At 40.2% G+C, this 15,528-nt stretch overlaps 1 protein-coding gene across 2 annotated transcripts in view; it reads right to left on the bottom strand.

The window, feature by feature from the left end:
* Nucleotides 1–4,724, bottom strand: part of Btbd3 (BTB domain containing 3) — a 29,463-nt gene extending 24,739 nt beyond the window's left edge. Inside the window, exon 1 of one of the 2 annotated variants that reach the window (XM_063248690.1) lies at nt 4,521–4,724. The gene's annotated coding sequence lies outside the window, so the exon portion shown is untranslated. The remainder of the gene's footprint in view (nt 1–4,520) is intronic. The other variant, XM_013159802.3, reaches the window with a different exon arrangement.
* Nucleotides 4,725–15,528: the final 10,804 nt, after the last annotated feature.

Raw genomic sequence — 15,528 nt, forward strand, 5'->3', positions numbered from 1 at the left:
TGGCTGTTCTTGCCAAAGAAACAGAATGCAACATGATCTGATGATGCATTTTAATTCTAAGGATGTAGCTTCAGGTTTACCAGGACTAGATGGTATGTTCAACATACATACTCAACAACAGTTTTTCTTTAAGTTCCACTACAGTGTTAAAAAAAAAAAAAAAAACCTTTAAGTAACTTCTGTATAAACGTAGTGTGGTACTGTGAGTTTATCACCAATGTGGGAAGCAGACGGTCAAGCCGCAAGGGTTCAGCAACCTCTGGGCACCTATGCTGCACCAGCAGAGCAAAGCCAAGCGCTCCAGTCCACCGGACCGTGAGCTCGAGGGTGGCCAGCTAAAATAAGGTTAGTAATAGTGGTCTGGGAAGATCTTACATTCATGGCTTATCACTGGGACAAAATACCTGACCCCTGCTTACTCTGGTTCATGTTTCAGGTCACAGTTAGCTGTCTCCAAAGCAAAATGGCTTGGCCTGGCCTAGAGTCCTGGAGGAGAGACTGGCTCACACCTTGGTGTCTGGGGGCAGAGTGAAGGGAGAAGCTGAGAGCAAAACAGGCCCTTCCATGCCCCAGTGACCCCTTCTGACCCGTGTCTACCTTCTAAACTGCAAGTCCACTATAAGCCCCAAAATCCAGTCTCTTTCCAGAAGCTTCCCCTATGAGCCCACAAGGCTATTGAGGGTTCTCTAGAGATGAAGCACATCAGTATTTGTAGGGTTTCCCCCTTGCTCATTATTTGCTTTTTAATTCGTTTTAGTTTTCCAAATAATAAGATACTCAAGTTAAAAATTAACATCGGCAAAGTACCAGAACAGACAACTCCCAATAAGAAAACACACACACAGACACACACAAAAAAAATAATTAACTAATTTCACTAGTCATCAACATAAATAAATGAATAAATGTCAATTCTTACAGAAAATGAGGAAAGATGGACTAAACACGAAGTGCTGATATACCATATGGATACAATGGCTAAGGGAACGTGTCACAGAACCAGCAATGTGGCAGCAAGCCTTAGAGTCATAAAAAAAAAGCTCACCTCTGCTCAGGAATGTTAGTTACTGCTATGAATCCCACCTGTGCAGTCAGAGGAACTCCGTCTTTCAGGAAAGAGCATTTACCTCAGCTCTGCCTGTGTATAGATGGTTAGGTTACTGAGCTGAGCTACATCTTTCTGCAGACTCTGCTGGTCTTCCATTATTTGGCTTATGCCAACTCTAGAGTATGCATGTTACACTTATGGAAAGGATGAAGGAATCAGGTAATTAAGCTCACTTACACAGAAAGCAGTCAATTTGAAGTTTACAACCAGAGTTTAACACCAAATAGCCTGGCATGGTGCTACATGCATGTAATCCCAGCACTCTGGGAGGCTGAGGCAGGAGGATCAAAAGTTTGAGCTCAGTCTTGACAACTTAGCAAGGCCCTGGCCAAAAAAAAAAAAAAAAAAAAGAACTAGGGTGCAGTTCAGTGGCAGAGTACTTGCCTAGCACACCAGAACTCCTGGATTCAATAGGAATAGAGAGGGTGCAAACCAAACCACACAGAACTAGTGCAATAAACTCGGATATATTTCTTATTAAAATCCTTATTTTAGATTTAAGGGCAGAACAAATATTTGTGATATACTATTAACTAGAAGGGCAATATTCCAAATACACAGAAAAGTAAAATGTCAATTTTGCTTCAAAGCATGTTGATTCAAGGTCCAATGCTGGGATTACAGGTGTGAGTGCTACACACCACCTGAGAGTTGGGAGCCTACCTACAATACAAGAGACAGAAAGAGTCTTCTCGGTGCTCTCTTTTTGCTTTTGCTGTCTTCTAGCCACCATGAACTGTTGCCCTCTGCCATGAGCCACCCTGCCTTGTAGCCAAATAATTATGGACTGAAACCTTTCCCTCTTTAATTTGAGGCATTGGGTATTTTGTCTCAGCAATGAGAGAAAACTAATAAAGACAGGGACATATCAATAACTGCACATTAATGCATTCTTAAAGATTTTGTTACTGGGATAAATGAAGAAACTACATTGATAGGGCTTAATGGTAATTCTATTTATATATGCTTGTCTTTTTGTTTTGTTTTGTTTTTGTCTTTTTCATTTGAGACAGGGTCTCACTATGCAGTTCAGGATGGCCTTGAATTCACTTCGGAGCCCAGGCTGTCCTGGAACTCGCAGAGATCCTCCTGGGTCAGCCTCCCAAGTGGTGCGCCACCATGCCTGGCCCTAAGGATAATTTAAAGTATGCAATGGAAACAGGGAAGATCAGGAATGACATTACCACCACAGCAGCAGACAGCACTCCTGGTGGTACGACCAACTTCACACAAATGAAGTTTCCCCTCCCATAGCACAACAGGGATAACTAACCTTACAGAATTTGGCTGGTAGCCCATTTAACAGAAATTTAGCTAGCACATAAAAAAAAGATTAGTAAGGGAAAAACTAGTCAAATCCCAGTAAACTCGCAGAATTACTGGAATCCTGAAAGCATTTTGAGAATGAATGAATTCTAATTAGTCAGTAGAGTCTCAAGGATTTCAGAAAACATTAAGTCCTGAAGCCCTGTATTTCTGTAGTTTTATTCAGCAGTTTTAACAGTTCCTTGCAAGGCAAACTGGACTTGCATGGCTAGAAGGCCTCTTTTGAGCAAAAAAAAGAGTATTTTTTTTTAAATTGCTCTTTGGATGTGTCTGCTTAGGGAGGCAAAGAGTGGGCAAATAAGACATTGCCTTTGTTATTATAAAGTATAAAATTACAAGCTGTTTAACATTTCCAAAGAATCTGGCTAAAACACTTTCTAGGAACAAAACAACTTTAGAAAGCTTGATAAATGGCATTTTTCTTTCTTCCACAAACTATCAAGAGTTTTTCCTCTTTTTTTTTGGCATAGCTGTAGACTGTCGCTTTTCAAAATGCTTACCTATGTCACAGGACTTTAATAAATGAATGTCCAACGTGGTTGCATGTATCACAAAAACGGCATTAATAAATAATTCTCTAGGTATCTTAGCAAGACAACGTGGAACTGGAAAGCTCACCTTTACCTGAGCAGAGAGGCAAAGCCCTGTAAAGAGTGATTTAAAATCTTCTGAAAGCAAGAACTCCATTTAGAAACCCAGCGGTAAGAGGACCCTCCCACTTCCCCTGAGACCCGTTGCTATGGGAACCCACAGTAACCCTTTAGATTCTGCACCTGAAGCCATCAGGAGAGGCTCCCTAAGGCTGCGGAGCAGGGAAAAAGGGAAACAAAGGGCAGCGTTATAGTAGGGCAGTAGAGCAAGGATTTAATGGAGAAACCTTACAGCAGAGGCGAGGGGTCAAAAAGCATCGTCCTAAACAGGAATTCAAAACGCCGTTTAGAACAAAATTCTATGTTGCCAGAGGCAGATTATAGTTCAGCTAAAGTTTGTACCACTATAGGCACTTCCCTCCAAAGTGGGAAACAAACCACTCTTTGGTCCAGGGAAAAGAAACTCCAGTTCCAACCCATCAGTTACAAACTGTATGCAAACTTAGCAAAACTAAAGACTGTCTTTATACTAAACCAATGGTTCCCAAACTCTACAGCACGCTGGAACTACCTGGGGGATCTTAAAGACGCAATTGTTTTAATTGGTCTGGGATGCAATATCGGCATGCTGAGTTTTATAACTCCACAGCGATTCCGCAGGGCAGCCAAATTTGGGAACTCCTGTATTACAGGACTTGGCGAGGTGGCAGGCAGTTATTTTAGCAATAAGCACAGTGATCTCCCTTGGCCTTTTTAAAAACTAATAACAGAAATCTGCTGGTTTTCTAGAAACACACACAGGACAATAGGGTGCTTGATAAATAGGAATCCCCAGCACGCCTCAACAACACTTTGAGATGAAAAAAGCTAGTGTTCCCAACAGAGGGAACAGCCCTCTAATCCAGACTCAAACTTCTGCAGCTATTTTAAGAGCGAAGCAGCCCTGGGTGCCGGACTTGGAGGGCGCGCTCCTGTCCCCCAACGGTCCGACCCCAGCACCCCAGCCTCAAGGCAGCGCTGCTGGGGCCGCGGTGCTCCGCTGGGGTGCAGGTGCGGGGCCCGCCCTGCGCCCCGCCCGCGGCGCCCAGGAAAGTTACTTGGGAAGTTTGCCCCAGGCCAGCGCGGGTCGAGGGGCGCACCCGCCACCACCTGCAGGGCTCCAGGCGACCGACCGCGCCCCGGCCTCCGCCTTGGGACCCGTGCCCGGGCGCCTCAGGCCACATGCCGCGCGGCTAGCTGGCCTCGCCCTCCCGAGTCCCGCACGGCGGCCGGCCTCAGGCTCGACCCCGGGCCCGGCGCGACCCCCGTCGGGAGCGCGCCGCTCGGCCCGCGCCGCTGGAGCCCGGGCGGGGTCCCCGGAGTCTCGGCCCCAGACCCCCGAGGTCGACGCTGACCCGCGGCCCCCGGCCCACTCCGCCGAGCTCGGTCACTCCGGCTGGCGCGCGCCCCTGCCCGGACGGTCTGACGCTGCGCACGCGCGAAGGCGCTGCACTCACCGCCTGCGCTCCACGTCGCCCCGGGCGCCGCCGCCGCTGCACGCCTCGGCTCGGCGCCCGTTCCACAGGCCCCGGCCCTGGCACCCTCGGTTCTTGCGCCCCGCGGGCTAGGCGGGAACCCGCACGCAGGGCACGCTCCCTGGGACCGCGCCCGCGAGCCCGCGAGCCCGAGCGCCGGGAGGAGCGGGGTGGGGCGCCCGGAGGCGGCCCTGGATACAGAGCATGCGCAGTGCCCGCTTCTTCCCGGGTTGACCTAGGAGTGGGCGGGGCTTTTGGATCGGTGCTGGGAAGGCAGGTGCATAGGGACCAGCTAGGGATCCCGCCTTGCTGGAGGTTGCTTCGCCTTAGCCCACAGATCAGTTTTACAATCCAGTTCACTTATCTGTAATTAATAAGGGACAGATGCATTTGACTTTGGAACTGTTTTTCAGAGACTGATTCCAGTCTTTATAAGTAGTTAAGAGTGCACACACAGATCACCCAGTACCTAAAAGCTGCGAAACCTCAACTGGCCTGCTAAGCGAACTGGGGAAGGAGAAGGGCTCCTTCAGCAAGGCTTGGTTGAGAAACAAGAGGAAGCATAGGCAAAGCTGGATTCAAGATAAATTCACAGCAGTGCAAGGGGCAAAACTCAAAATCTGACTATTACTCACAATGCAGGATTAAAAGGGCAGCTGGGAGGGTGGTTAAAACTCATCTGGAAGTAATCTTGAACACTAATCCCAAAACTTTGGCTTTACAATAGGGCACAGGCCTGCAGAATTCGGAACAAAAAGGAATACTGGAGAATTAAAATTCTATAGTATGTATTCCTCTAAAGAAGTAGTAAAATTTTAAATTTAGGTGCTGGCATCAGGAATGGAAAGGATGGAACTGCCCCAGAGACTGTGAAGGACCAGATGACTCCTGGCTTTTGCAATTGCTTTTTTGAGAGTAGTACTATCTGTCATGACAGGCACCTGCCTCGTTAGTAGACCATTACTCTTGATAAATGTTGATCAGTAGATAAATGAAAGCCATAAAACATACAGCCACGGTCACTAAATGCTTCTTTCAAGGTGTATTTGGCTCTGGGATAACATGTTTCTACTTAATTGAAAAATCATTAATTTGAAAGACAGTATGCATGGGGGAAAACTTGAACATTGGCAAATAAAGGCACTTTTATGATATAGATGCTCCATAAGAACCTGCTAATGTCCAGATAACTTGATATCGCTGAGACTTACTGTGCTCATCTCTAATATGGACTCACGATGTTTACCTTGTGTAATGGTCAGTTTTCTATCAGCTTGGCTAGGCCGTGAGACCCAGGTGATGAAACATTATTCTAGACGTTTCAGTGAAGATATGTTTCAGATGACATTAAAATGTATAGCAGTAAACTTTGAGAAAAAATATTATCTTGCATAATGTGTGTGGGACTCACCAGAAAGCTTTAATAGGAAAAAAAACCCCAAACTTTCTTAAGCAAGAAGACATTCTGCCAAAGGTTAGTCTTTAGAGTGTACTTCTTCTCCAGAACCCTAGACTGGAGATTTTGAAATTCAAGACTCTAGAATTATGTGGCCAATTCCTTAAAATAATAGAGGGGGACAGAGATATGTCTTAGAAAATCAATTTGTGGAAATTTTGTTATTTGATGTACATGCATAATTTATTTGGCGAACTTTACCAACTACACCCAGGGAGGTTATGAAGATTAAGTAATTATCATCTGAAAAACAAGCATTATAACGTTTAACTTGCCAGATTATGAACAATTAAGTGAAAGTAAATAAACTACCTAGTACATGCATAGTAGGACCTGAATAAATAACAACTGTTATTACTTGTAAATTAACACGAGGTAAAAACCAAAAGAGAGGAGAAGATATTGGCAATTTGAAAGCATTTTCTCAATTCACTGGTTAATATGTAAAGCACAGAAAAGAAAATGTCAGCATCCCTAGCTCTGACACACTAAGGAAGGTGATGAATAGGTGTATCTTAATTATTCGCAAATCTCACTAATGAGTTACTAGCTAAAGACAGAGCCTAGTACACTCCAAGACACCAAACATGCAAAGCAGATATGTGAAATCACATCTGAACATTTTATTCTAATTTAAGTTCCAGATAAGATGATTCTTCATACTGCTAGGAAGGAGAAAACTAGGAAGAGCTAACTTTTGAAATAATTGTAAATCTCACAGAGTACATGCATGGTATAGGACTCAATCAACATCACTGTTGTTACAGATCTTTTCTGGAAATGCTATGGTTTTGGGAAGTGTGCAACATTGTTAAAATATTCTGTTTGTTCCACCAATATTACAAATTGCTATATACTAGGCAATACCCCAGTGCTTGGTGAATTTATAAAATCATCTAGAAAAAATGAATAAGCATAACTATAATTTAAGGAAGAATGTGACAGATGCTCTTTTGGAACATAAAAAATTTGGAAAGTTGTGTTGCATTCAGATTTTTAACTCTGGGATTTATTCTCTTGACTAGGGCTCTGCTATGGTTGTCAACTTTGTATATTTTCATTTGATGAAAGCCAGTGAAGTACACCAGAATCTTTTAAAAATGTTTTAAGCAAAGCTGATAAATAGCAAATAAATTACCATTCTCAGTCCAGTGATTCTTTGCTTCTGAGCTTCTAGGATAATTGGAAAGAGAATGAGAAAGACCTAAAATTATTTTCCTTTTTCTTTGTTGCCTTGCTTATTTTGTTTAAAGGCTAATTTATGTTTAGATTAAAAATAAAAGTTTTCCTAATTGGAAATATATGCGTAAAACTCGCATAAAATAACAAAAAGTAGGGTTCAGGTTTACAGTGGGATGATTATCTAGCAGTTAAAGGAAGATGGCATCTTTTACCAGGTAAAGGAAGATGGCATTGTATTAGTTCCAGGACCAGTACTGGCATGCAGTGCTATGTTTCTTTGTTCTTTACAAAAGTGAATGATTTGGGGAAATGCACAACATGTTAGTAATGTTTAGATAACTATTAGGACAACTTCCCAATCTATTCATTTCATGAGTTTTGTCACAGCACCTGGGAAATACATTAATTCCAGATTAATCAAACTCTGTACTACATAAGAGGAGATGTAAAATAAGTTAAAATATTTCCCAGCACAATTTTTTAAAGAGTTCACAAATCCTATAGTGGTACTTTACAAGTTTAATCAATATGTTAGTTCTAAATGGTTTAAATTTAAAACACAATTAGCTGTAAACTATTTGTGTACATCCCTCTATGGTTTCTTTTGAGTAACGATGCAAAAAAAATCATGCACATTAGAATCATAAGTAAACATTGTCTCTTTAGTCAGTAGATAACAACAAAGTAGGTGGTTCTGACTATAAGTATATTTGGCCATGAAAATATCAAATTTCGAGAGAACATATGTAAGCACAATATTGTTTATTTTTATAGGTTCTATTTCCTTCTTTCCTTTAATATTTCATTTCCCAGTGACAAATGTGATTAAAAAACAAAATATTAAACGCATGACTTTTGAACATTTTGATTATGCCTCTAGCTCAAATCCTGCATAAAGATTACATTCATAGAATATTTAATATATTAATTTGTATATAGTCATAAAAATTAATTTTATTAATCATTTTGCTTATACAACAGCAAACATAAGAAACTCTGTAATGAACCTCCTGTAGAATATTATATCCCTTTTTTAAATACAGACACAAACTTCATGAAGTAAATTTTTATAAAATCATGTAAACACTAAAATAATTATTTCTAAACATCATATTTCTAGGTTTAGTAAGACAGTGTGGATCAGTAGTGTTTAACAGAAATGTAAACCACAAATACAAGATACAAATGCAATTTACAAACTTCTAGTAGTCAGAATTTTATAAAGTAAAACACAATAAATAAAATTATTTTTAACATATTACACGTAAGCTATCCAAATATCGCTTCAGAATTAAATGAATGTAAATCTATTACTGAGATGTTATACTTTTTTTCATACTATGTCTTTAAATCTAATATGATTTTTCTGCGGACAACTCGTCCCAACTCAGGCTCGCCACGTTTCAGTTACTTACTACCCCTGTGACTCATGGTTACCACTCTGTTCACTGCAGAGCTACCAACAATGACTGCTTGGTTTCCATGCTTGCCTGCACATTAGACTCACCCAAGGAACTTAGAAATATTTCAGAGCTGTATTTGTGTCATGGTCCCATGGTTCTTTTGTATTTGGTTTGGGTATTTTATCTTGGTATTTGGAATTTTTAAAAGTTGTTCATGTGATTCTCATGGACCGAAAAATTGGAGAGTCACTAATCATGTATTTATACTTGTAGATGTATTTTTATAGCATTTTCAAATCGTTGATATAAAATCAATGCCAAAATATAACTGCATTAATATTTAAGTATATAAGATAGATAACCATATTACTGAGTTTTTGTTGGGTCATCAAACAGAACTGTTTGCAGTTTCACTGTTTGAATGTCCACTTTATATGCTTTAATTTTGTAACTTGAACAACTATTTCTAAGATGATAATATATAATCTATTAACTTGTGATTTTCTACTGTTTTTTTTTGAAATTCTGTATTACTTGTACCCTTTTTCTGTTTTTTTTTCTTTTTCACCTTAAATAAAATTAAAAACAAAACAAAACCAAAATGTCAATGCCAATTATTCTCATATTTGCTTTACTTTATAACATCAGTATTTGAAATCATGCTGAACTATCCATTGGCACATAAAATGTGTAGTACATGTACAACACTAGTATATTTTAATGCAACTAATAATTGCTTACGTAATCCCAATACTTTGCTTAATCTACCCTTGAGTTTAAACCAGATGAGGCTTGTTGGGATTCAATGTCAGGACTCCATGTGAACTATGGAATAATGACACTTCTGTCAGGTTCTGTCAAGGAGGAAAAGCTTTTCCTTTATGCTCTTAGGCACTCTTCAATTTGGTGCTTAGAGATGTGTTATAACTTGTGTGTAAATGTCCTCCACATCTTCATGAGGTCATAGGTGGGGTTTTTTCAGAGGTAGCTGGATCTAGAAGGTGTGATGCTGGGATTAAGGCTATATGATTGTTAAATCAGTCCACTCATTGGTTTGGCACCCACCCTAAATTGGGTAGTTTAGATAGAATATAAAAAGAGACACAGAGAAGCTGCTAAGGTTACTTGGACCTGCTTCTTTCGTACTTTGTTGCTTTCAAGTCTTCTGCCTGCCATGGACTGTTTCTCCTCTGAAAAATCTGTCTGCCCTGCCACAATACCTTGCAATCAGATGATTACAGACTTAAACCTCTACAAATTGTGAGCCAAAGAAAGCTTTTCTCCTTTCACTTTGAGTGTCAGGTATTTTGTCTCAGCAATGAAAAAAGTAACTAGACAGGTTGTGTAATTAAACAGAAATTCTCACATGCATATTGGCACAAAGGAAAGGAGTGGCATTTTAAACATGTAAAGAAGCAGGTTTCTATATATAACTTAATGGAAGGGTGAATAAAAATAATTTAAGAAGAGGACAATTGGGTTTCTTTGAGAACCAATGGAAAAAAAACCACAATTAATCTCTTTTATTTCATTCATTTCTGGAGACAAGATCTTTCTCTGTTGCCTGTTTCTGGGCTTAAGTATTTCTCCTGCCTCAGCCTCCTAAGTAGCTGGTACTGAAGGCATGTGCCATGGTGTCTGATCAGTGGGAGGTCAGAGTGATATTCACTTTCACAGGTGCAAAGGGCTTACCCATCTTTTGATTCATGATGATAACACTCCCTGGAGAGAGAGAGCATTATACCTATAGTCTCAGAAGTTCCTACTTTTACTGAGATAAAGGGAGTCCTAAGAAACCTTCCTCTTACGTGAGGTAAATCTTAAATATCTTTACTTTAAAATAATCTTTATATATCAAATTTGGGATCCCAAACATATTCTTATAGTTTTGTGGATGTTATAAATTATTAAACAAATTTTTGAATGGAGAAAGTATTCCCGACACTATGTCAGAAACCCATTCTATCATGGCTATGTTACTTGTGTTAACCCCCATGTCCTGTGTATAAATACAAGAACTAACGAACATTTGTGACAAATATTTCTCCTCTTGTTTTCTACTCCAGTGATTATTGCTTGGCTACACCTAGTATATCAGATATAGTTAATATTGCTGGGTGACAAACCATGCCAGACTAGCTGGTTTTTAAATCAATCACCTTGTCAACCTAAGGCAAGTTGAGGTCCAGCTAATATGAGAACAGAGATTTTTATCAAGCCAAAATGAGATTGACCACCAGGAGAGAAAACTAATTGAATTCTAGTTGCCTAGGATAAGTTCTCCCAAAATAATATCTAAGGGATATGAATTTTTACAGATGTTTTAAAAAAATAAGAAACAGATTACAACAAACCAGTTGTTACAATTACATTAACCAACAGGAATAGCAGAGCATATCCACAGTCACTTATGTTAAAATTCCATGTCAGAATTGCTACACGCAAGAAAAAGCTTCATTTTCTGGTGTTATTTATTATCTTTTATGGCATCAAGAAGTCCACAGAAATGCGCTGTACCAGGTCAGAATGACCTCACTGACTATAATCTCATGCTTCATGTTTTTGCCAGCAATAAAGCATTTTGTGACTTCATTGTTGTGACAGTTTAAGTTCTCCCGCAGATTTTATTACTCTCATCAAGTCTTTGGGCTTCTTCTGGGGAGGTCTCCACTCCTCTCTCATGGACTCTCATGCATTCACATTCAGATGGTGGGTTACTTGGAGGCTGATTGTTCTTGAACAGCCTCAAATGAATCTCTGTTCCATGTGGTCTGTCCTGGAAGTCAGCTATTGATCTGAGAACAAAGTTGCACTGGCCTGCTGGACAGTGAGGGGCACCATGGTGTAGAAAAGCACAAGTCTGTTTTCAAGGCTGACTACATCATGTTGCCACTATCTCATTGGCTAAAGCAAGTCACATGGGCAGTCCTAGCATGAGAATGGGAGACAGTAACAGAGGGCATGGATATAGGCATTGATCCATTCAATCTGCGGAGCATAGTATTTTATTCACTTAGTCCTTTAATCTTTTATTCTATTCACTTCCAGACTTTCATTTTGGAACACTATCTTAGTCACTGAAATGTTGACTATATCTCCTTTTTATAAACTATAAACCTCTTCCTTATAAACCTCTTTTATAAGAACTATTCTTCATAATTCAGTCATTTTTACACCTTTAAAACTTTTGTAAATTTGATGTGAATAGACAATAAAAGTGAACGTAATCTCTGGTCAGTTAACCAACAAGTAAACACATATAGTGTATTTAAGACTTTCTGCATTGTCTCAAGTTCCAAAAAGTTTTTAAACGCCATATATGTTGTCAAATTTGTAAATCTAATTTCAAAGATGGTTGATTTAGAAAATATTCATAAGTATGCAATATTGACAATTGCTACATTCCTACTTAACCATTGTCAATTCACAGTTGTAGTTCACAAGTGTATTTTGCACTGTGTTCTCTCACAACTGATAGCTCAGTTCATCATCTAAAACCTCTCTTGATAGAATTTTGAGCAAAGCATACCAAAGAGTTATTTCTATACAGAGTCCAAAACCCAGACATTATAGTAAAAGTAATGGTACTTGACCCATTGGCAATATGACTAAGGTAAGGTTTAAGAATGAAAACAAGTCCATTTCCTTCTCTAGCAGTACTTATTTGGCATCCATGAAGTTTCAGAATTCTGTAGATTCTTTTCTTTCCCCCTTTAGACAGCCTTGTAAATTATGTGTTACTAAATTATAACCTCATGAGTAAATCACAGCTCTCAGGCCTTTAAATCACCATGCATCATTTGTGCCTAGATGGGTAAACACCAAAAAGCAGACTCAGAAAACGCCCTTGTAGGGTTATGCTGTTGGCCCTTTGAAAAGGTTTATTGTTGTGAAAATCCTTATAGGAAGAAAAGACAGAAACTTCTCATACATAGCTGAAGAAGGTATTTTTCTGATAAAACAGTAATTTGGGCCAGGAGAAGCCCTGTGGCTTCCAATTCCCCCAAAATTAGCTTTGAGGAACAAAAGACTCAATGTGACAGCAAAAGGCTCTATCCCACCACATCACCTTTTGGTGTTCCTCAACAGACAACTATCACACAGGATCCAAATGAAAATGGTTTATTTGGGAGTGGTTTAAGAAAATACCACTGATTAAAAGGGGAATAGAAATAACCAAGCAAATGGAGAGCCATGTTATCACTGTGGGCCACTGGTGCATAGCTGGGGAAGCTTAGGGTGCAGCAGAGAGCACACAGGGCAGGCACATTCTGAAGACGGGGCGAAGGGGTTAGGATCATGATGCACAATTCTACTTATCAAGTGACAGTGATTCATTGTCCACCAATTCCCTTTTTTCCAAGATGGGGGTTTGGTCTTATGAAACTAATTTCCCATTCAGTTCTTGTCTGTGATCTGCACATGGTTGTGTCACTAGAAAGTAAGTCAGAGAATCCCCACTGCTGACATTAGAAAGTCTAGTTCTCACACACCTGAGTGACCAGAGCACCAGGATGCACTAGGAGATACACTTGAGCATCAAGGGGTCCCTTCCCAGGCCAGCTGATGATTATCTCCATTTCCAGCAGGGGCTCTCTTTTCCCAGGTTCACTGCCTGATCCAATTAGCTCACAACTTAATACCCTCAATAGAGGTGTGACTTAAACATAAACCCACCAGACAGGAACCCACCTGTCCTGAGGACAACAAGACAAAATTCAGTGTTTTCCCAACCATCAGGCTACATGTAGACTTTTTCCACAAGGCACTATACATCTGGACTCCGTAAAGCAGAAAGTCTAGGAGAGATGTATGATGGTGTAGCTGTTCTGAAGCAGTTCTAATGAAACGTATGTTGGCAAAGAAACATCTAGAGCAACCAGAGGGACTATCTCAGCCTGTCTCACCTTTTTGCCTCCCCCCCACCCCCGGTGATGCTTGGTTATGATGAAGATGATTTTGGTTTTATTGTCATAGTTGAGGGGGAAGTGCTAGTCTCATCAGTGTTTACAGGCCAGGGATGCTGGTTACTATACTTTAGATCTTGAGTGTCTTCCAAAGGTCCATGTGTCAAATACTTATCCCCACGGCATACTATTGGGAGGGGGTAGAATCTTCAAGAAGTGAAACTAGTTGGAGGTCCTTAGATCACTAGAGGCGTGCCCTAGGAAGGTCTGGAGAACTTTATGTCGTAATCCCAGGGGAAAGTTATTGGAATTTTAGTAAGTAAAATTTAGTCTTCCACTTCCAGTACAATCCATGGTGAGAGTAAAGAGACAAACACATACCCCTATTGTGGGGAACCAAGGGGGTGTAAGTCCAGTCAGAACAATGGCTAACCAGACCAAAGGCGACAACCAGGGCCAAACCTGAGTTTTGTTTATTTGTGAAGAGAGGAGTGGCTCATGGCTTAGTGACTGTGGAATGGCTGGAAGTACATGAGTACTGTGAGCAGGGCTGGGTAGAAGGCACAATAGCTCCTCTGCAATATGCAGAGAGAGGTATGAAGAAAGAGTACCGAGAATCCAGTAACAGGTAGCCTCTAAGTTTGGAGGAGTCAGTATAACATAGTCTGAGGAAGTATCTGGTGTTCTCAGTATGTTGCCTCAGCTTTGATATCTGAGCTTTTTGCCCTGGGACTTGGAGGACTCATTTTTGAAGCTCAGTCTCAGCCAACTCATGCTTAGAAGTCGGGAGCTGTAGGTGGGGCATCACTGATCTATTGTATTGCTCTACATATCAGCACCTCAGCTAGATTCACTTGCGTGCTTGAAGCCAATTTAGGGAGTAGAGTATTATCTTAACCATATCAATCAAGTGTACCTATCAATATAGGGAATTAGGGCAAGGTTTAGCCAAAATGGAGACCAATGGTCTTCTTTCAAGGAGAGTTGACCCAATGATCTTCCATACTGCTTCACCACTGTTCCAAAACAAGACGGCCAACCAGCCATTGACTGGAACCTCCTGAACTGAGAGCCAAAATAAACCTTCTCCAAGTTGATTTTCTCAGGTACTTTTTATAGTGATGGAAAGATAACAAATACATTATTAGACACCTTGAAATGCACTGGATGGTACGTTTCACTACACAAATAATTAGCTGTTCCCAAAGTTCTGCTGTGACGCCTTAGAGAATCCCTAAACTGAAGCAACGATGTCAAGGGAAGAAGTGGAACTCTTGGGTCAAACATTCCAGTTTTCTCTCTGAATCTTTACTCCCAGTTTTTACTAACAAGCAAAGTTTTCTTTGATTTCTAAAGGTGATTCTAATCATATTGGGAGGCACAGAAAAGAAGCTCATTAGGTTTTTCTGAAACTTTACTAAATTGAATAACGGAGTAGCAGCCTGACCTTTTAAAATGTTTCCAGATGCTGAGCACTGGATTGAAATGCTAAATCGAAAGAACTATTTCTGATTAGTAGCGCTATGGCAAAAGGGCAGTTTTCTTTTGACGGAGTGAGTCATGAAGGACAGAAAGATACTGACACTTGGTGATTAATTTCTGGAAATGTGGTTGAATGAATCAAATTATGTATCATTTGATGCCATTAAATTTGAGTTCCTGCATTATATGTAGACCTTTCGCTTTTCAAGCATTCTCAATGTGGGAAATTGAATGTGCCATTTACAAGCTATCATGTAATTTTCTATTTTCTGAAACAAAAGCAACAATCTGAGTACATTAAAGACCATTATATAATTGACAAACCTGCTTTTTAAAACTTGATCCAAAACACAATCACTATCATTTGCCAAAGGGAGTTATTACTTAACAGTGGAAATCTATTAAAAATTAAGATGGAAAAATCTCTTGCTTTTGTTTCAGTAACAATATACCCCATATGTATACATTTCTATAGTTTACAAAGTTTCTTTTTATTCATGCCTATTAACTCACTTGAGATTCTTAAAAATCAGCTCTATGGACAGACAGAACTGATATCT

Source organism: Cavia porcellus, unplaced genomic scaffold, assembly GCF_034190915.1.
Source record: "Cavia porcellus strain 051 isolate PalLab524CR breed Dunkin Hartley unplaced genomic scaffold, mCavPor4.1 scaffold_5, whole genome shotgun sequence".
NCBI classification, from domain to species: domain Eukaryota; kingdom Metazoa; phylum Chordata; class Mammalia; order Rodentia; family Caviidae; genus Cavia; species Cavia porcellus.